This window comes from Helicoverpa armigera, chromosome 12, assembly GCF_030705265.1.
Source record: "Helicoverpa armigera isolate CAAS_96S chromosome 12, ASM3070526v1, whole genome shotgun sequence".
Lineage (NCBI taxonomy): Eukaryota > Metazoa > Arthropoda > Insecta > Lepidoptera > Noctuidae > Helicoverpa > Helicoverpa armigera.
Genome location: NC_087131.1, coordinates 7,015,522 through 7,038,171, shown reverse-complemented (window position 1 = coordinate 7,038,171; position 22,650 = coordinate 7,015,522). Strand labels below are relative to the sequence as shown.

Sequence of the window (22,650 nt, the reverse complement as noted above, 5' to 3'; positions counted from 1 at the left end):
ATTTTACTAAATATACGTCTATAGTTTTATACGGGTACAGCGCAGCTTTCATTTAACTTTAAAACATGCATTTTAATAGAAACTTGTTACATCTACGCATTGTTTTACCAAGTATTTAACGAAATTTCCATATTTCAGAGACAAGAGCGCTGAATTGAAGCGTGGGTACATGTTCAATTAAAAACAACATAACAATATTAATGTTCTATGCGACTGTAAAACTTTATATGTAATGAAATTTTACGTTTCGCGCACGTGATGCCATTTATAAAACAATTACGTTCGGTAATTATGGTAGCACTGGATATTAATTGTAGTTATAATGTTATTACATACAGTGTGAGCTAGGCTGTATACCAAGTAATGTTGTATGAAGAAGCATTTTGTTATATTTGTTCCGGAAAATCTACTATTAGTGACTTAATACGCCTATCGGCTAAGGAAAAAGGTAGGGTGTTTGTAAAGTGTTTAATTCTATTCTTATTTAATAACAATTATGAAAATTTTGTCTGACAGGGCTCAGGAGTTACACACGTAGTTAAGAATATGATTTCAGTGTTGCCCTTTAAAACACATCTTTACAAAAGTTCTGTTATAGTGTAATTAGGTCGAAATTGCGGTTGAATCTAGCCCTGTCCAGAATTGGCGTCCTGGGCAAAAATACACAAAAAGCTACATTAGGTATGTACTGAGTCTGAAAAGGCTATTTATATCCACAGGCTGTCCCTTTTATCATGCAGGCGTTATTGATTCCTAATTCACGCCTACGCGAACATGTCACTGATACCTGGGTGGTCAAGGTTGCGTGACGTGGAAAATGTCATGCAAACTACAAGCATGTAAAATCTCCACATTGTATAAAACAAAGTCGTTCTGTCCCTATGTCCCCGTATATATGTAGCGTACAAGAATACGTTTAAATCTTCAAAACTACGTAACCGATTTTGATGCGGTTTTTTTTTAATTGATTGAGTGATTGAAGAGGAAGGTTTATATGTATACTAACATACATTAAATGGTGAGGAAATAATGTTATCCCGTACGAAGCCAGGCGGGTAGCTAGTATTTGATAACATAGAATTAAATCTAGCCCCGTCTTAATCTATTATGTAAAATTTTGTGACTAGTAAGACATGATTATCTCTTCTTATTATTCTAATTTACGTTCAGCTAGTAAGAATAGTCCAGGGTAATTTTTGAACTTAAAACAGGTTTCATTCAGCATAATATTTAGTTGCTTCGGGATATGGGTATACACGCGGGGAACTATAAACTAAATGGGACTTTATTACTTCCGAGAACTGTAATAACTTTGTTAAAGGACCTAGTGTAGTGGAATAATGACTAAGCAGGCCATAAGTGCGGCAGTCATACATACTCAGAGAGCTGTGAAGCGGCAGCCAATTATATTGATTGTTGTCACTTCTTCTGAATTATTGACTAGGTACTGGAAGTGGCATCTGGCAGAAATGGGTAACTCGGGTGTTATATAAAAATGTGATATTATATATGTACTTGTATTGTCTTTGTTGGTGAATGATTATAGGTGTCCGCATAGGTACAGTTTTGCTTCCCCAATTTTCTACAACCTAGTTTTCCTATAATACCACATTAGCATAATTTTAATGAAGTACACGTTTTAGGACTTTCTTGGGACACTAGAGATAAATTGTAAGCTTTCTAACATTCATTCCATTTCTAGGTCAGGACTTAGACTTTGTAAAAGGGTTTTATTTTATCTCAAGGGCTTACTTTAGTGGCAACTTTTTACTTAACATAAAAACTTCAAGGTTCTGTCGTTCTCAAGACTGTTTGTAGTTTCGAACCTGAAAGCAAATTAGTCAAAATATGAATTTTCAAATTTGTTCGAATATCGAAGGCCATAAGCAAAAATAAAAGAAGAAAAAAGTATACATTTTAAAAACTATTTCAAGGAAGTATAAAGTATGTGTCATTTGATTGCCGAGTTCAAAAAACTATTGTGCCTTCTACGAATGAAATATAACAACGTACCGACAGTTCTAAAAAATCCGGCTTTTTCAAAGGTCTGAATATTTTATATTGTTTTTGTTTCTTCACTCGAAAGTGCATTCTATTCTAAAATGTTTTGATTTGTTCAATTTGCTAGCAGAATTGTGAAGTAAAGCTCCGTGGAAATACCAAAATAGACAGCTCAAAGAGTGCAATCCAATCGTGTTATCAAGAATCGTCAAACACAATCCGAACGACTTTCTATTGGTATTCGAGTAGCAAACGTTGCTGTAACAAAACGCGTATGTATCTACTGGTTATACGTAAAATAATATTTGGAAATGAAAAAGACGTGACATGACGTGAACACTAGGAACGTCAACGAAATAACGTTTACCTATATTTTTTTAAGAATAATAATATTTATTTGCATTAACACGGTACTACAGGTGTTTAGTTAGGTTAAATTATGTAAAGCATATCTCACCTAAGTAACAGAATTTTGTATAAAATTCTTAACTACATAAATATGTGGGTAAATATTACTTGAATGTAATATAAATAGCCGGTTGCCCACAACTTTATTCGCGTGCATTTATCAATGCAATACTCATAGCTCTTAGTTTTTCAGCATTTTCGTTGATTATGCAAGTTTCAAATACTCAAATGTATAATACACAAATACGCAAATGTATTTGTGTGTATTGTAGGCATAATCTAGCTAACGTGCCTCGATAACGATGTGTCGACAGATAAGCCAGCTTAAACCGTTCGTTAAACCAGTGTATAACTGGTAGCTTTGTGCACGTGACCATTAATCACACGTCGGCTAATGAATGTGTAGGTACACAGTGACCGAAGATGGCTTTAATCTGATTTTATGTTTGTATAATTTGAATCGTCAGGCGCTAGCAATATCATAGAGATAAGTAACTGAGATTTGAAATTATGAGAACCTTAAAAAAGATAAAAAGTCATTGATTCAAAGTACACTGAAAATCAGGACTTTTTGAAGGTCAGGTTTACAAAAGACGCCCGCCCTTCACCACTTCCTATATGTTTTAGCTGGGACTAAGAAACGATGGAACAAACTCAGCAACACAATTCTATCTTAGAATATTTCCATAATAAAACATTATCGAAATCAAACTAATCGATGTCTCAGTCTATGTAGCAACCTATTTTAGCAAGCTTGAGTTAAAATGTTACCTCTGTCTTGCCCTAATTCAGAGGGTCCAGATTTATTTGTAAAACATTCGAATCGACCTTTTAGAGATCCAGATAAATGATTCTACGATAGTTTAGTTAGATAAACTACAGGTGTCTCATTCAATTAGTCGGCAGGCACGTTTTGTTTGACCTGTTGATGGTTTTTGGGTTATAAATAGACCCGAGAATTTTGGAGTTTTAGTCGAATAACTAGAGGCAAAAGTTTAGATGCTAGAAATTATACAGTTCTTTGATACGTAGGTATTTTCTCTAAGTAATAGAAGATTTTGGTTGCTGTTTGCTTCAACATAAATAGACAAGATCGTTAACCTGTCAGTCATAAAGGTCAGGTTTGATAGCTTGTCTATTGAATTATACAACGAAGTCGACCGAAAGAGAATTGAATAAGTTTAGCAATAAACGTCACTTAGCGCCTACAAATTGCTTGAGAAGCAGATGTTCGGACAAAACAACCGTTTAGGGCTGACACTGGCTGAAAACCATCACTTTTTCAATTTCAGAAATAAAAACAACGCCCACACACAGTCCATAAGACAGTGTGTAGGCGTAAACAAAAGAAAACTGTCTAAGTTCTAAGACTCAATAGAACGCAAGTGCTTTACCGCAGCTGTTGCATCTATAAGTATTTAATTTAAACTGAAGCAACACAAAGTTATTACATAAACTTATAAATTATGTCGCGATTGCACTCATTAAATATTCCTCAAGAGATTTCGAAATATCTTATTAATATGCAAAACTAAACTTAAACTTTAAATTCATTTTGTAGTGCTTCTCTGAAACTCTTAGAATATTCTAGAACACTGTCTTTACATAAGTTTCTCATATCACGTATGTCACTTACTTTAAAACTTTGTAAACTCGTTTTCTAAGTTCAAATACACTTTGTATCGTATTTCCTCTGCTGCTTACCAAATGTAGAGGATTACGTATTTCTGTACCTATTGAAATTATTAGTCTGCAAGAAATTCTCCTATCCCTAGATTAGTCGATTTTCTCCTCATAGTGACAGTATGCGGTTCTCTTTAGCAATAAAAAATATTTATATCATAGATGATGATTCCAAGAGAGTTCAGAAACTACTTATCTATATAATAAAAAAAATACACTAACTTAAAACGAGTATCATGCAAAAATTTAATTATAAGTCGAGTGCAATCTTGAAATTAATTACAAAACTCTATTAAAATATGTTAGGGCAGCTTGTTTACTTATTTATTAAGCCAAGGGTGCAGAAACCTTAACAAGTAACATAAATTGTTTGTGTTTATATTGGAATCTGTGCCGTCCTTTGTTGCGGCATAAAGTTTAACTTTCATTTGTTTGATTGGGAAAACGAAAACATGTTTGCAACAATTTAGAGTTGTTTACGTAACGTGAAAACATAGTAACTCCAGAAAACGAAAAATTTCATTACCTAAAAGTTTTAGGTGAACATAAACGAGCACTAATGATTGTTTAAGATATTTTTGATCGTAACGATTAAGTCTAAAAATATGGATACTTTCCTAAATGGAGCAAATCATTAAGGAAATTGTAGACACCATTAATCTCAGGCACGCAACAGGCGGCAAAGAAAAAAGTGGAGCAACAAGTGAATAGAAATGAGTCTCGAATCTTCCAATATATTACCATAGACAATAAAAGCAGCACACATAGTAACACTATATCATAAAACATTCAATATAATCTCTTACATGCGTCAACAGGGTGTAGAAAAAGAAACATATTTATCACCCCTTTCACGTCACGCATATAATCGTGAGATGTGACGTCACAGGCTGGTTGCCAACTTGTGTTTTACGAGCCATATCGGATGATTATAGGTTTATGTTTGGGGTCTTAAAATGTTGATATAATTACTAAGGGATAATTTCATCAATCTAAGTCATCATGATCATGCTTTTTGCTGACTGAATTAATTCTAACTATGCCCAATTCTTTTGTTGAAATAAAATAAATAATCCAAATCTGCTTTTGATATGAGTCCTTTTTTTCGTAAAATCATGTCTCTACACAGAAATTACGGACAGATTTTATTATATTCTCTATACAACTTTCAAGGGCTCCCATTGAATTTGTTATTCAGTTATTGTTATTGCGAAGTTGATATGCTTGAAGAAACATCGTGATTTCAAATCAATGTCATTGTTACATTATTTGTTTACAAAAGCAAATAAAATTTAATAAAACCTATATGTATTGAATAATTTAATAAAAAGCTTTGTTAAATGCTTCACTCTGGCTGTAATGAAATAAACAGCGTGCTTTTAAAGATAAACCGAATTGTTTACACAAACGAAGCTGAGCGTGATTGGGATGATGGTCTAAAAACTTTACATATTGACTGATGTCGTCTTGAACTAATCACAAGAGATACAATTTAAAATAACATTTTGATAGTAGATACCCATACATACGTAAATCATGTGCCTCAACATCATATCAGTCGTAGCACTCTTTACAGTGGTCGTGGTCAACATTTCATTTGTTGTAAATTGTGGCAGATGTAGATCGCCTCACGATGTCTCGCCATCTCTTCTCGTTAGCAGACATTCTGGAGCATTCATGTAACCCCTTAAGTACCGCACCTTTCTCACTGATTAATTTCAACGTATACTACCTGTACAACATAATAAGGCTTAAAACCACATGCCATGTACTAAAATAGTGGTTCCGTCACATTCAAGCTTCACCGCTTTAAGAGCAAACTACCAGCTACGTAGTCCCCCATTAGCCTTCAATGGAGGCACTGAGCAAACATGTAGGTACTGTAATCCACACACAATGTACAATAGCCCTCTGACGGAACCTGTTTATTGAAAGCCTGTGACTTTGTTACCGAGCAGCTACCGTGAAACGGTTTACGTTGTAAATGTCAAGCACTGAGGATAAATTGTCTTTGAACTCAAATATGTGGGCAGACCATAAGAGGATTTATATGGTCGGACTATCGACAGGGGACACTACTTTAAGCTTGGAAAATTCTGCATATTTTAAATGGGAGCGTCAGTTATTTAAAGGCATACATGGTGAAATGGATGAATCAATAGAGATGTGGCTTGGAGATAGGTACCTTGAGGGTGGAATGGGTGTTTTATCCAGATGCGAGAAATCATAATTTCTAGTGAAATCGACTTCGATAAATATTACGATAAATAAGTATTTATTATTAGTTACGGTGTCTGAACATTTTTTAGAATTAATATCTACATTACCTACATAATGCTATTCATTGGTTTATGCCGTACGAAAAACACACTAAACAACAATTACGTAACATCTATTTATTTGTTTTTGAAGGGTTGAAGGTTTCACCAAACGTGTCCGAAAACTAATTTACTAGTCCACGTGACTTCCAAATTCCGTCCTTTACAAATTCAATATTCTATAGAAGATAATATCCTAAACTTGTATTAATTTAAAGGTTTGTTTCACAACAGATTGTCAGGCAATGTCCTACTTATTGTTTTAGTCTGAAGCACGCTTTCATAATTGTTTAAACATGAGATACTGAAATACTCGAATAAGCTGAAGTTTGTGTAGAATACCTACGGTGACAGTTTATTTGTTAAACTTAATTGAAAGAAGACATTGATGATCATGATAATAGTGTTGAATTAATGGCTTTGCAAAGTCAGCTTCGTTTAAATCGTCCAATTAAGCACGTAATAGAATTCGATTAGCTTTAAAAGTGCATGTTTCTAGACTTACTTGCAACTTTCACTTTGTTAAAGGTAATTTACACTTTACGATATTACTAAGACACAATAAAAATATTTGAGTGTATAAACCAAAATCCCTATTAAAATGACCTCCTTTTAAAATAAATGTGTTTTATTTACACTAATAACACTGTAGTTTACTAAAACAATACGGCTCAAAATTGTAACTTGTTCGCAAACTAAACATTAATTTTGATTGCTTATTTATTAATTTAATTTTATATTTATTAATAAGATAATAACAACAATAATAATTTGAGGGCAAGAACCTTAACTAGAACCTTTAACTTTAGTTAGTAGGCGTTTGTAACAATAATGAGAGTATTCAAATGCTATTTTTGTTTTGTTTTTCTTTAATTAACCTAAACAATCTTAGTTCTTATATAATTTATAAAGATGTTATTTTAATTCCTACATTAGTACGTAGGTGGTCTGTGGTCAATAAACTGCGTGAGTTTTAATCTGCTCTTCTGAGCATCCAATTATTTAAAAACTGTTATATTTATACTCGCAATTATAACATCCACAATCCTTTCATAAAGTTGCTCTTTGACATGCCTTGCTAACAGCCTTTCAACTCTGGTTCATTGTGTTGCTATTCTGTTAACTTCATAAATATTTTGACATTTTACTAAATTATTATAGCCCTGATATTCGGCAAACTTCAGGAGATTATACAGTCAATTTTCCGACTGTTTTGAAATTCAAACGGTGACAGGAATAGAAACAGAGTCGGCTTAGTTTCCTTTGTGCAAAATTCAAAGTTTTAAAGCCAAAGAAAGTACGGAATCAAAAGCATTTCGAATTTCTGCTGCCAATGAACCATTCATTGTTTGTTTCAATCTTACGAAATTATATGACATATAACAATTGTTTTGTCTACATAATTTATTCGTATAGCGATTTGTAAAGGATAACGTTGTATTCATATGTATTAATATGCTACCACCTTTTTAGGGTTCCGTAGCCAAAATGGCAAAAACGGAACCCTTATAGTTTCGTCATGTCCGTCTGTCCGTCTGTCCGTCTGTCCGTCTGTCACAGCCGATTTACTCGGAAACTATAAGTACTACAGTGATGAAATTTGATGGGAATATGTGTTGTATGAACCGCTACAAAAATATGACACTAAATAGTAAAAAAAAGAATTGGGGGTGGGGCCCCCCATACATGTAACTGAGGGATGAAATTTTTTTTTTCGATGTACATACCCGTGTGGGGTATCAATGGAAAGGTCTTTTAAAATGATATAAAGTTTTCTAAAAAACATTTTTCTTAAAGTGAACGGTTTTTGAGATATCAGCTCTCAAAGTCGTAAAAAGTATGTCCCCCCCCCTCTATTTTTATAACTACGGGGTATAAAATTCTAAAAAAAATAGAGGTGATGCATGCTAATTAACTCTTTCAACGATTTTTGGTTTGATCAAAGTATCTCTTATAGTTTTTGAGATAGGTTGATTTAACTGTAATTTACGGAACCCTTCGTGCACGAGTCCGACTCGCACTTGGCCGGTTTTTTGATATCTATACTTTTACAACATAACTAAAATATCAATTAAAACCCTTTATATTCCAGGTCCCGTTACTTGGAATATTAAAAAGTTTGCTATTTTTCGTGGAAATATAAAATGGTTTTGTACAACGCCTATAATTTAGGAGGGTTAAACGCTATTTGAACATTCAAACACAAAGTTGACATATCAAGAGAACCTCACTTTTTACAAACGAATTCAGTTTTATTCCACAACAATTTCTGTGAACACGGAATTCAGAGTGCGGTTTTATGCTAGCTTGTCACATCTAGTTTCGGAAAACGTTTGAAATTCCTTACATTGCGATGCGACTCGGTTCAGCACTGGATCGCCAAGCATTCATCAAAGCGGTTGAAAAGTTGAAAAAAGTTCTCTTTGAAGCTCTAAATTAACATTTGCTTAGTCATATTTTCAGCTCATTCAAGTTTACTCACCTTGTGAAGTGTGTTTTATAAAGTAAATCGCAAGTTTGTGCCTTCAGGGGATTGTATACATTGAACTTACTTCAGGATTTCTTGGAAGATTCGAAGTATGTTACGTTGGTACATTATAATTCTAGGTATTGAGTTGTTTTATTAGTTGACGTAGGTAAGTAAACTTTTCTCATTGCACACGACTACAGACTAACTTTTCTAATCAAGTCAAATATCATTTATTTATGATAATTACTAATTCAATTGATTAAAAAATCATTTTGATGCATATATTCCTTTTCTGTTAAGGAAGTTATGAATTCGATAATTATGTAATACATTGGCATTACAGTCATACTTTTCAAAATACCGATCAACGGGTACTACCTAACTACTGAACGTTATACACTTTAGAAGTCAATAAAACTGTACTAAGTATATCATCATGGGGAAATTTACTCTGCTTATGATATACGGAAGCTATAAACCTGTTTACGACCGACGCAACAAGCTATACTTAGTCGTATAACGCGGAAAATCTACTCCTTTGTAAGTCACAACTTATGTACTCCATAAGCTGATGACATAGTTTATCTCTACTTTTCTAAGCCTCTTCTAATCTCCTTGTTGATATTGTTGATATCCAGGCCTATTTTATATGGTTTGATTTTTGAAACGGGGATTATTTTCTAGATTGATTATGTACGTAATTAGTTATCTTCATCAGCCTTTTTATCGTCCCACTGCTGGGCACAGGCCTCTCTCTCTCTCACACACAAAGAAGGATTGAGCTTTAATCACCACGCTTTTAGGTATTAATTGCCCATATGTACTTATGTACTATACTTAAGTATTTTTTTTACCTATATTTATACCACAAAGCGTGAGAAGCAAAATAAAGTACACGATTTTGTGTTTAAATTCCAAGTGACATTCATAACCACTCTATATTCACGCCATTGCCATTAGTTCGGGGCTCTCAGACAATTATATTCGAGTGCCATCGTAGCTGTCTCTGCAATATGTTTACTGAAATTGGAATGCTGGCATAAATGCCTAACTGTATTTTTTTGGTCAATGCAATGTCTATTTTCTGTTAGTTTAGTTCATGTTCCATATATTAAGTTTATACTTGTAGGTATTACAAATTAGCTAGGTTTGAATTGTAATGTATTATTATGTACTATCCATCATTTATTGTCTTCATTTATTTTATAATTTATGTAAACACTGTAAAACACAATAATAAATGACATAATACAATTGAGAACAAAGTAACAACTAATTTCTACCGATTCTGTCAGACAACCTGCGAAAGGAGATGTGTGAACTTTGATTTTTATGGGCTTTTGATATCCAAACCCTTTCAATAATACAAATGCCAGTAAAATACTACAAGCCTTTGATATAAAATGTAACATTGCTATGCTTGATTGACAGATTTATCCGACCACTACCCCACGGGTGCATGTGGGTGTGATGAAATCTCTGGCTCATTGAATTGTGATTGAATAATACTGACACAGCGTCAGTTTCTCATTCCATATTGATTACTCCTAGGAATAAAAGCAATTGCTGTTATTATTTTTACTAAAATCATAAAGAGATTGGAATTTAATTTTTGAAGCGTATTGATTTATCTCAGAATATAGTCCTTTGTGTTGGTCTTTAAGTATTTTGATCGCATGCACTGGGCGGAAAATTGAGTTGTTTACTTGTTGCGACTGAAGCCAGTCAAACCAATTTTGCAACTTCACTTCGATGCAGGAACAGTTAATTGATAGAGAATGCCTTATAGCATAAAATCCGCCTCCGTGTATACGGGATGAAACTCAAGATTAATTCAATCAATAGACGTTATCAACAAAAAGGTGACCAATTTCCTTTGATGCCGTGTTTTAAACCTCCTCTCTCCGGATCAGTTTTTCGATAAAAAGTAACATTTCAAGCGCAAAAAGTTCGTTAGGATCACGGGATGAGTTTCACTCGCGTTTTAATTTCCACACTTGAGCGGGTGTGGAAATTACAGTCAGGTTCATCGTGAAAAAAAAATACAAAGTTTTGTATCCATCTTTGCCATACGATCCATTCCGTTATGCAAATATTTGCTGCCCACGTTCCTTGCCATCAATTTCGATTCCCGTCACTAGTTTCAACAAGAGACCATGTTATGTTGTTATGGGTTAATCCATATGGTAAATGCCATTCCTAGTAGCAGTGCGAGTTTCCTGGGAATTGTAATTAGATTTTCAGTTAGATACGCTTGTGGCAGTTGGAAATGTGCTTTATTTGTTTAGCTTGATTGTTGATTAATTAAACAGGACCTGACTTAAGTTACACGAGGCTTACAGAACTAACCGCCTACAGTACTCTGCAGAATGTTGAAAACCTCGTACAAGATAGAAATCAAATAACTTTTTGAACAGCAGAACAAGCACTAACCACAAGTTTAATTACTGTAGTATTAATTGTATTTATACAGTGTACCAGCTATATAAGGGTTGACATTGCTGAAGGGTATACACGAGGGGGTTTTGTGAAATATTCCGTCCTTGGCCGCGATTTAAACAAAATACGCCGCAAATAGAATGAGCTGACAAGAGTTCTTTATTCAGTATGCGGTGGTCGTTAGAGACTTGAATACTAAAGATGCTATTTTTATTTTGTTTCTATTAACGCCTTGAAGTTGTTTGGTTAGACTTAAGTATAAAAACCTAAGCGAGCTTATGCCTAGATTTTTATTATAAGAAAACTACAGGGATTTACAAGAAATTTTAGGCTAAGACGATGAAGAAAAACAACCTTTGAAAGCCTACGTCTTTCATCTTCAATCTGTCTTTAGAGCCTTATAAATATTATAAAAAATGGATGGATAGCAAATTAGATATGAATCACATATCATATTGACTAAGCAGGATGTTTTATGCGTATTCCGATAGTAATTTCCGTACAATAAAAACGGAGCAGGAAAATGTAAGAGCATCATTAGGTCGATGTCGTTCGATTGGAGCAGCAATAGAGCAATCACTCGCTCCATTGGTCGGTTTTGATCGTAAAGACCTGTTGAGTGTCCATTGGACTCATGAATGTAAGTCTTTGAGAATGTAGCTTTAATTGGCTCGTGATAAGTGTGACTGTATGAAAAACAGAAACTAAAATCTTTTGAATTTTATATGTTGTAACAACGCTATTATAATTGTTCATTTTGTTTGTTAAAAATATGTACATATGTTTTGTTATATACCTGCTCTCTAAAGGCTTCTTTCTATATTTTATATTGGGTTATTGTGTTTTCTTTGATAAAAGTTCAAAGTGTGAATGCAGAAATGTGGATTTGTAAATTGTTCAAAGTGGTGCGAAAAATTATATAAATGTTGAAAAGAAATGTTCTCTCTTAGTGTCTGTCTTACACGAGTAGGTGTAAATTAAGATGATGATGATGATGAACATTGAAACACTTTCTTTTATACATATTTTTCTTTCAATTTTGTTAAATCCTGTTTATACCAGAACCACTTTGTATTGATTAGCTGTCTTACTGATAAAACTTTAAGAGCTTTCGTCCCTTTGACTCTTAAGCTTTTATCTTTATCTATCTTATTTTTATTAGAAAATTGTCACGCCATATTATCTTATATTTTGAAAGTAATTTTTAAGTAACATTTAATCAGAGTTTCCACCGCAAAGGATAACATAAATGTAGGCATTAACTTTAATTACAACTTTCAACAAAAATAAAGTAGGTAAGTGTTACAATATGATTTAATAGGCGCAGTATAAATCACGGCCTAATTATAACGTTATACAACAATGGGCCGGCCTATTCAACTAGTTTTTCAACTTTTAATAGCAGCACCTTCATTAGGTGAACTATTTAATTGACTTAATTACAGTCTATGGAGCGGTAATGGCGGCCATTGTGAAGAGTTTTATAAACGAGGTGCAGTATTTTATAATGAACTTAGGAATATGGGTCAGGTGGGCCGAATAAGACTGCGTTAAATAGTTGGAAACTTTAAGGAAAAGAAGAGTTTGAAAGTTTAAATAAAATAGTTTTTAATTTAAGAGGCGTGTGGAATAAATTGTAATTGCGCAAGATTTAGTTCCCCAGTGAGGCTGGTGAAACTGCGGGAAATAGCTAGTATTGTGGTCTTTTAGTAACTACCAATTTACTACTTTTATTTAGGTCGTTAATTAGTTTCGGCTGTTTTACAATTAAATTGTAATCGCCTTCAACGTCCTTTTGAATCTTAATATCCTGTTAAGATCAAATAAGTAATTTTTAACTGAAAAAGGCGACTTTTTTCTTTGACTAGAATTGAATGCCGATGTATTATATAATACGTGTAAATAACTACGTACTCGCGGGTGTGTCAACGTAAATGTTTTCAAGAAGTAGTTTTTATGTTTATTTTTTTACGTGATTAACTATGTTTTTCTAACCTAACACGATTAGATTTTTGTATTACAATTTAAATTCCTCATTTGGTTTAAAATCGTATCCCTTTTCCCATATAACCAAGAGATAACACAGAACCAAAAAACCTTTGAAATAGAATATTTTACGTAATTGTCACGTTATTGCGTGCTCACTCGGCAGAGGGTTTTGGCGCTCGTTTACATAACTCGGTGTCGGTAATGTCAGCCTCGGACGAACAAATATTTGGTTTTATGAACCCAGGACAGAGATAATTCTATATTTTATAAGTCATGTATGCGATGAACAGGTTTTCACTTTTATCTGACTGCGCCAAAAATTACAATGGTTACATATAACAGAAGGATGCCTCATCATCCTCATCCTCCTGCCCTTATCTCAATCCTACTTGGAGTCGGCGTAGCATTATGTTTTCTCGTTCCATAGTCTTCTATCTGCCGTTATATCACAAGTAACAAATATATGGACAGAAGGATGCCTATCACAAAGATTTAAAACCACTAACCCGAAATAAGCCAAAAAAAATACTTGCTAAAAACTTTGTACAGTATCTTATAGTTAACCCTTATTTTTAATTCTTCATTGTCCTTGGTACACTTACGATATTTTGTAATGTGCTATATAGTAAAAGCCATTCTGAGAATCTTAAGCAAATACGAGATCCAGCTTGAACAAATACAAACAAACAACGTTGTTACCGAGTGGAATTTTACTTTATACGAACAATTTGTGGAATATTTCTAGTCGCAAAATCTGCAAACAACGTACGTGCTTCTTAATAAACTTCTTAAGAATTGAATAGACATTTCTCTGCACATTTTCTCTTGTGAAGTCTTGAGAACATTGTCTTTGGTATTTGAAGTAAAATGTTCCAACAAAATATATTTACGTAAAAATCTTTCATAATGATCCTATTATTTACTTGTGATACGACTTCGAAGATACCAACGGAGCGGGAAAAACAAAATGTTATGAAGTATGGATGGGAAAAAGGAGACACATACCTATATTAATTTAACAAAAGTTCCTATATATTTATGTGTGAATTAAAAAAAATAAAGCAACAAAGCTAATCTCCTAAAAGTGGCCTCTACGTAGTTTAGAAATTACCTATATGCGGTGCCTACTTCTACGTAGGTACAGGCCAGCATTATAGGTATTATTCCGTTCATTTCACCACCTACACACCGTTGCACTAAAGTGGGAACACAGCTGTAATGCCACTTAACAGCACAATGGACCGACTCTCGATTGACTTTAGAATACGGACGTCTGGAGTATTTGTTCCGTATAGTTCTATCTGTTTGTAATCTGCTATTGACGTATGTTCTACCAGGCTCATTGAAGCTGAATACGTGGTTCCCCTCCATTTGGTACCTTTGTAAATTACCTCTGTTTTATAGAAAGATACGTGTAAAGGTACATATAGTCGTACTTATATTTAAGTTGCTATCAAAACCTTATCAATTACATGATGCCTGATCACTGCTTGCACTAATCCCCTGATTGCCTGTATGTATAGAGGTAATAACTGTAATCTACAAAGAGATTATAAATACTAATATTTTATTCATGGGGGTAATAAGGATATTTCCGCAAATCCTGGTAAACCGAAGACTAACATTCCTTAGGGAAAGAAAATATGTTAAGGAGTCTGTTTCACGATAAAATAGCCTTCATATTTCCAAACAAAAAAGAACAAGTATATTGAGATGAATAAGTAAACATATTGCTGTGTTCTTTGGCCCTTATCTTTAAGGGTAAAGGCTCATAAATCTTGGATCTAGGCGGATAGTGTTTTGTTCGAAACCTGGCGTGTGTGGGTGGTACGGCCACATATGTACATATGTAGACCTTCCGTTATTTACTTCACGTTCATTGCCATTCCCTCATAGTCCACGCCGAATAAATAAAAGCACCTACGTATTGTAAACATCCCATATTTATAGCTCCGATATTTACGGAACAATAGCTGGTCTATTAATATTAATTCGGAATAATTTCAGTATAATTTAATAAAGCAAGAGTAGCTTTCGAGATTGTTTATTATTATAGATCGGGTAATTTTGCTTTATAAAAACTTTGTGTGTAAACAAGAGGTTAAGGTTTTTGGCATGTTGCCTTTGCGACTAAAGAATTTAAATGCGAAAAGCTGCCATCTTCAAATCAAGCACGTAAGATATTTAGACGCTTCTTTGGCCTGTTTCAAAGGTTCGTAAATGTATTTACAGTTCTAAACAAAATACTTCCTGAGGCTGGAATGAAATATCTCGAGTAAAATTCCAAAAGTCAAATAATATAGAAGATTCAATATTTTGAATACTTAAACGAACTGAAAGCGAAACCTTCAGGCAAGTGAAACTTTGAAATTAAGAGCAAAGGAAACTGTATCTTAAACCTGTTAATATAAAGTCATTTTTGAAGTGTATCATTTGATCCGCAATGTTTGTCGCAGGGTGTAGACAATGGAATTCTGTGTAGCTGTGCGTGGGTAGGAAAACCTTTTAAAACACAGTAAAAAGGTGATTGCTAAGCGTCGTTTGATTTTGCAATAAGAACTCCACGAGCAAAATGCTGAGTCTTATAATATGGCTTACGTACCTAAAAGAATTCACTGAAATGTAAATAATTATGACACAAAGTGTTTTCCCCACTGGCTGAGATTTCTTAGAAAATTATTTCAGTTGATCACATTTTTCAGGATAGTCAGCTCACGTGTCCATAGATAAAATCAAATCGCAGGAAACACTCCAGTAACCGTTTGCTTTGCTTTCCACATACCACCTACCCTAAGGCCAATAAATATCAGTAAATACTACCTACTGTACGAAAATTCCGCATGGATTCCAAGTGGTTACGGTCTGGTGAGCACGAATACAAATTATTTTGGGGTACAACCGTACCACTATTCCGCTTGAATTTGTTCGTACATCGCTTTTCTGATGGTCGGTTTGCCTCAACTTATTACAACTAGATTTATATAACTGTTCAAGATATTAAAAAATAATGTTTATCTTGTTAGCTTTTAAATAATAAAGATCCACTGAAAAAATTGAAAGCTGACCTTTATTGAATAATGAAATATATACAGAGGTTTTTACTAAGGTCAGGAGTCAAACTTTTTAAAATAATAAAGTTGTAACCAACAATATTTAATGGACCATATTTTTTATAACTTCCTCTGAAAGTTTTTAGAGCAGCTGAAAGTTTTTTTATTAGCCAAGTTTGATACTTTATAATTATTTAGACATTTACATTTATTATTAAATCACATTTATAAAGTTAACTTAATAGATATTGTGCTTCTCATTTTCGTCAAAACAAAATATATTATAGCCTAGCATATCCTTCATTACCTTTACATTTTAATATATGTCAAAAATTTTTACATGATGAAATAAAATTACTGTGTTGGATTTAGCAACGGTTTCATCGGAAGCGTCTACTATGCAAACAGATGCAAAGAAGTCTTCTCATTCCGTATTACATATACAACAATAAAAACACATTTTCTTTACGTAACACAAAGACGCATCATCCAGTGAACGCTGCAAGTTTTCCCCGACATTCACGACAAGTTTCGCCCACGCCTCAGTACGTGACACCAAACATATTGGTCCAACACGTAACTATGCTAAGCACGTATGCCCCTCACTTTTGAACGTAATAGAAAATAAAGTTTACGATCTCAAATTGCTGACGATTTTATGTCTCTCGACCCTCGTTGCCCGTTGTCGTGTCATGAAATACGGATTATGACGATTGAAAGTTTTACGTATCATGTACCTTGTACAACATACGACTATAACAATTTAATTTTTCGACAAACAAAGTACTGTTGAGATTATAATAAAATCTGCGTTAATTTTTCGAAAAGAAAATTATTTTTTCTGAATAAAAGTTTATCTTCTGATAAACTTTTATTCAGAAAAAATAATTTATAATAATTTTTTTCTATTTTTGTGAAACAGTAATCACTGTCATGATTGAGATCAAGACAACTGCAAACACTCGCTACCCGAAGCAATTTTATTCAAAAGCTGTATTTCGTAGAATATGATAATGTCTGTTTGTTTTTTCATCTGAAGGACCGTCAGCCAAGCCAACCATCAACAAGGGATTAATCATGTCGGCAAGAAGGAAATTGAAAATAGATTTTCTATTTGCGGTAAATCAACAAAAACGAAACAATATTCCTGTTAAGTCGGTGAAATCCTGTTTCTTATTTTGTTTAATGTAAATTATGAAATAAAAAAATATTTTTAAAGGAAAGCATTAAAAAAAATTAACACGTCAACTCCTAATGAAAAGCACAAGTAAAAACATATAGGTACACAAAATTGACGAACTTGTACCTAGCATGGATTGTGGACCATGAAACTGTAAAAAAAGGTTTGACAAGGGTCTCGGATCGATGCGGAAACAAAGTCTAAAAATAGCAGGTGCTCATAGTCATAAAGATCCAACCGTTGGATAAGGTAAACTAAATATAGATGGACAGGTGCAAAACACCCATGTCATGTTACTATTTGCTTCTAACATAAAATGTTGGATGCCACTTCGCGCTAAACACGATCTATGAAATTTATTTTTGGACCACTTTTGCAGGTCATCCACCCCTTCAGGGTGTGTCATTCATGATCCGTGCACGAGAGTACAATAAACCTCGTATCAGCCGGGTCATTCTAACCCTGAGTAATTAACGGATGATATAGATACAAAATATGATAATATTGGCTTATGTATTTCAAATGTAATATTTGGCGAAGGTTATTGACCTTGTCCGAATATTATCGTTAAAAGACAGTTTACAGAACATCGTTAAAGCTGGCAAGGTCGCGTGCAATGGAAACTTCAAGGTTAATATAAGGAAAGTCGGGATCAAGTGCCGATACCGTTTGATTGAGCCGTAATGGTATCTTCCACAGAACGTTATAGCTCTGTACCTACTGCGTAATGCCTGTTGATCTGCGTAAATAACACGGCTTAGTCATGACACGAGGCGGGTTCTATCATTTATTTTGTCTTTCAGTATTTCATAGAATATTGTGACAAATGCTGATTTCTGAAAATTGTGTTTCAGTATTTCCTAGAATATTTTTATGTTGATTTATGAAAATAGAGTTTTTTTTTTTAACTTTAACAATTAACGTGACATGAGTAACAAAAATTATAATATGACTATCACTCCATATAGGTAGCGAAACTCAGGTGGGTACCTACCTATCTGTTCATACAACACTTGAAACGTGTTATCGTGTTGTGTTCATCATGGATTAATTTGACTGTCCAAGGTCAACCTTGAGATGGTAAGTGTAAGCGACAACTGTTACCGAATAAAATGACACCGTCTTGAGTAATTGGAAAAAAGTTCGGAAAGAAATGGGCGCGATATTTTTTTCTCCTTTGTACAAAATAAGAAATTGAGCTTACTCCCAAAAAATCTAAATTGTATTCTGTTACAAAAAGATCCTGCTATAATTTATGTAGTTATTACTTCCAGTTTGGGTAAAAACGTGCTTTGAACTAAATTGCGCATATGATGTCTTTGAGGAAAAGTTATTTCGCTTTTCCAGATGGTTTGATTTTTGAGAATTCGTGCTTTTCTACGCGTGAGAATGGATAGAACGCTTCCAAAAGACATCTCAGCAGAATTTAATATTGATAAATAAATAGTAAATTGGTCTGTTTGGGTTCAGAACTGATATTTTTAAATCTTATCTCTTCATGGGTCAATATTCGCGTTGGAAAATCTGACATATTGAGATTGTACACATTTTTTCAGCTTGGCCGTTCAAACAAGGTTGTCATCACGTACGTAAGACGTGAAAACGTAAAACAAATATATTTTCAAGGAAGACTGTGAAACAGGACACTTTTTGGTCGCCCCAAGGCTTTCTCTCTGAAAGGGATATTTCGTCATCTTGCTCAAACATTATGTTTGGTTTACGCTTTTGTTTGTAGCCGTTGCACGTTCCTATTCATTCCATATTTGGGAGTGCTCTTCCTGATTATATTACACGTCCGAAGTTATATAGTCTTGGGTATTACTTTCTTGAGTCTATCAGAAAATATAGTGCAACAAAATTGATGAAGTATCTCTAAAATAATATAAAGTTAGAATATAGCAACTTTTGCCATGACCTATTCAAGGATTATTCGCATGTCCACTTTCAATTTCAGATCTTTTTACATGACCTAGATATGTTTTCATTTACCTACCTTGTAACTCTCTGGACAGTGTCTAATTGTTATCAACCATGAAATCCACAACGTTTATTTTGCATGATAACCTGAAGCTTGAAGAATTATACTGAAAAAAATGAAGGCTAAAATATATTCGTTGTTATTTTACGGTTCTGAGAGAAAAGCCGCAAGAGCTTTCGTCTCAGAATAATCAACATCACACAATCTGTTTTTTCCATCGCAGATAAATGAATGTTGGACTGCTTCAAATAGATAAGGTACAATTCCATTTGTCTTAATATCGCAGCTTCTTTTGTCCAATACCTAATGTTTGATAAGTGAATCATCTTACACTTGGTTGGTTGCACAAAACTTTTGGAAGTAATTCGAAATGTCAGGAGTTTTTAGATTACAAATGCTAAGTATTGTATACTTACAAAATATGGTAATTATAATTTGGAAACTACAATGAATAAAAAAAAAACATCATAGAAAGCATTCCAGCTTTTCTATGATGTTAGTGGAAACAGTTCAGTGAAAATAGTTTTTTTTTATGTTGTAGATATTCGAATAGATTCTCATTTGAGAAACATAGATTTAGATACTGTGACGTCTAAACGTATGCAAAATAAAAACCCTTGCAACCACAAATATACGAGAAATATAAAATTAAAGTAAAGCTCAGAAATAGTTTTAACATTTAAGTGCACAATTTGCGAATGCAAAAAATAACAATAAAACTGGAATTATCAAAACATAAAAACTAAGTTTTAAAATGTTTTGAACTCGTTTGACCAGCAATTTGTTGAAGTACATGTAAAAGCTTGCTTTTGAAATTATAATAAAGTAAAACAAATGCTGGCAGAAAGCCATTTTTACCCGACTGCCAAAGAAGGAGGGTAATGTTTTTCGAGTGTATGTAAGTATGTATGTATGTCTGTTCCTTTGTGACCTCCTGTAGCCTAAACGGCTTGATGGATTTTGATGTATGAGGTATCGTTAGATTTGTCTTGATCACGGGAGTGTCATAGGATACATTTTATCCTAAAAGTCCCACGGGATATTTTTTCTAAATTTCCCTTTAAAAAAATATGTATGCGGTAGTAATTAATATAGGATACGTTTTTTCTCAAAATTCCCACGGGAACATGTTAATTCTGCGTCAACGCAAAGCAACTCATGCGTTAGCAAGCAAAAAGATAGGGCGTGGCCTGGCATGCGGCGCGCGGCGCGGTGCGGAGGGGGATATGCTCGAGTATACAGCCCGAATGCGGGCACACGCATAAGGTAAAGTAAGGTAAAGTAAGGTACATAGTCTTCTACATCTACAACATTTTCGTTAAATAAAAACAGCTAAAAAGTTATAAATAAAAGAATTATTATTAAAAAACCAAAATACCCATATTAAAATACCTATATTAAACAATACCTATATTAAAATACACTACAATATGTGTTCGTAATCGATAGTTAAATAAACAGAAACTTATTTTGAATACAAATTTACTGAATATAATTTATAAATATTGATGGAAAGCATCGCAGGCGGGGACCACCTTGACCGCCACCAACGAAAATTCTGCTAAATGGTGCACAACCGAAATGACTATAAATAAGCCTCTGTTGGTCCCCGCCTGCGATGCTTTCCATCAATATTTATAAATTATATTCAGTAAATTTGTATTCAAAATAAGTTTCTGTTTATTTAACTATCGATTACGAACACATATTGTAGTGTATTTTAATATAGGTATTGTTTAAACGGTATTACATAATTAGTTTTTAGCATTTGATTGATCAATATTATTGTGGGGCTTGTTTTACTCTTTTTTTAGTGTGCAGTCGGGTATTTTGTTTCTAACTTTAGTGTTAAAGTCGTGGACGGCCTTAAAATGGAATATTTACCTCTAAAATACCAGAGCTTATTAAATAACAATTTATCCAAATGCTCATCCGACAAGGGATTTAAAGTTTAGAGTTGTTCGACACCTTTTCGACAATAAACTGTTTTTGAAAAGGTTAAAGCGGTTTTGAGTAAATCCTTTCGAAAGCATTTTCAGGAGATCAGTATTTTGAACGAATATTTTAAGTACATAGTAAAAAAGTCAAAAAGGAAGTACAAAGTTTCCTTTTATATTGAAAGAGAAGAATAACTAACTTTTGAAATAACGAAATAATGCACTTTTATACCCTTAATTGCTTGCTTTTACTGAATTTAACTCAATGAAGAACCTTTCTGATATTATACGTAGGTACCTATAACAAAATAAATTGAAGTCAATAAAGTAAATTGTTCGTCGCTCAGAGTTGAGGTGAAACATCAGAACATCGGATTAATAAATAAATAATTTTTATAAAATTCCTAAATATTCTGAAAGGAATCTTAATTTTCGGTAATTTATTTCCCGAACAAGTACCTAATACTGTTTTGTTCAAGCGAGGTTAACAAGCCTACTGATATTTTGTTGTTCAGGAAATAACATCGCTGTTTATGGCTGTACAGTTTACCTATATGTATAAATTAATTCGTGCTATGTATTACGTTTCATCAATTTCGACAATTTCACTCAGCACAGACATGGTATTTTGTTGAAAAAATAAAGCAGCGATCATCTCGAGTGACCTAGAAAGATACAGAGTAAATACTTGTAAAAATTACTACGTCCAGTAGATCTTCTTTTAGACTAAAAGATAACTGTCAAACTGTTTTAGTTTTCTTTTTTTGTATTAGACGTGTCTATAATTAGTATTCTAGGCATTTTGACGAAGTTAGACCTAATTAAAATTACTGATGCGAACCATACTATTTTCCATAATTTGTTATTGGTGCTGATGAATTAGGCTAAATTATTATCTATCCGACCTACACAGAAGTGTACAATGCATGGGTTCATATCATGGCTACCAAAGTGTTAAACTTCATTGGGTTTCAAGTACAATACAGGAGTTATAGCAGTCGTACATCAAGTATAATCCTATTAATGCTAATTAATATTTATGTTTTTTCTTCGTGATATTTCGGTCAGATAGGTGAGACCTTTAATTATAAATTTCACCAAAGGGTTAGGTACACAACCTTTATGACCTCAGTCAGAAAGCGTGTGAACACACACCCGTTTCATTTTAGCAAGGATTTTAATAAATCTTCTCTTTTT

The 22,650-nt window shown here is 33.5% G+C and overlaps 1 protein-coding gene across 2 annotated transcripts in view; it reads left to right on the top strand.

The window, feature by feature from the left end:
* LOC110374820 (uncharacterized) overlaps positions 1-22,650 on the top strand; it is an 87,098-nt gene that overhangs the window by 32,570 nt on the left and 31,878 nt on the right. The window lies entirely within an intron of this gene.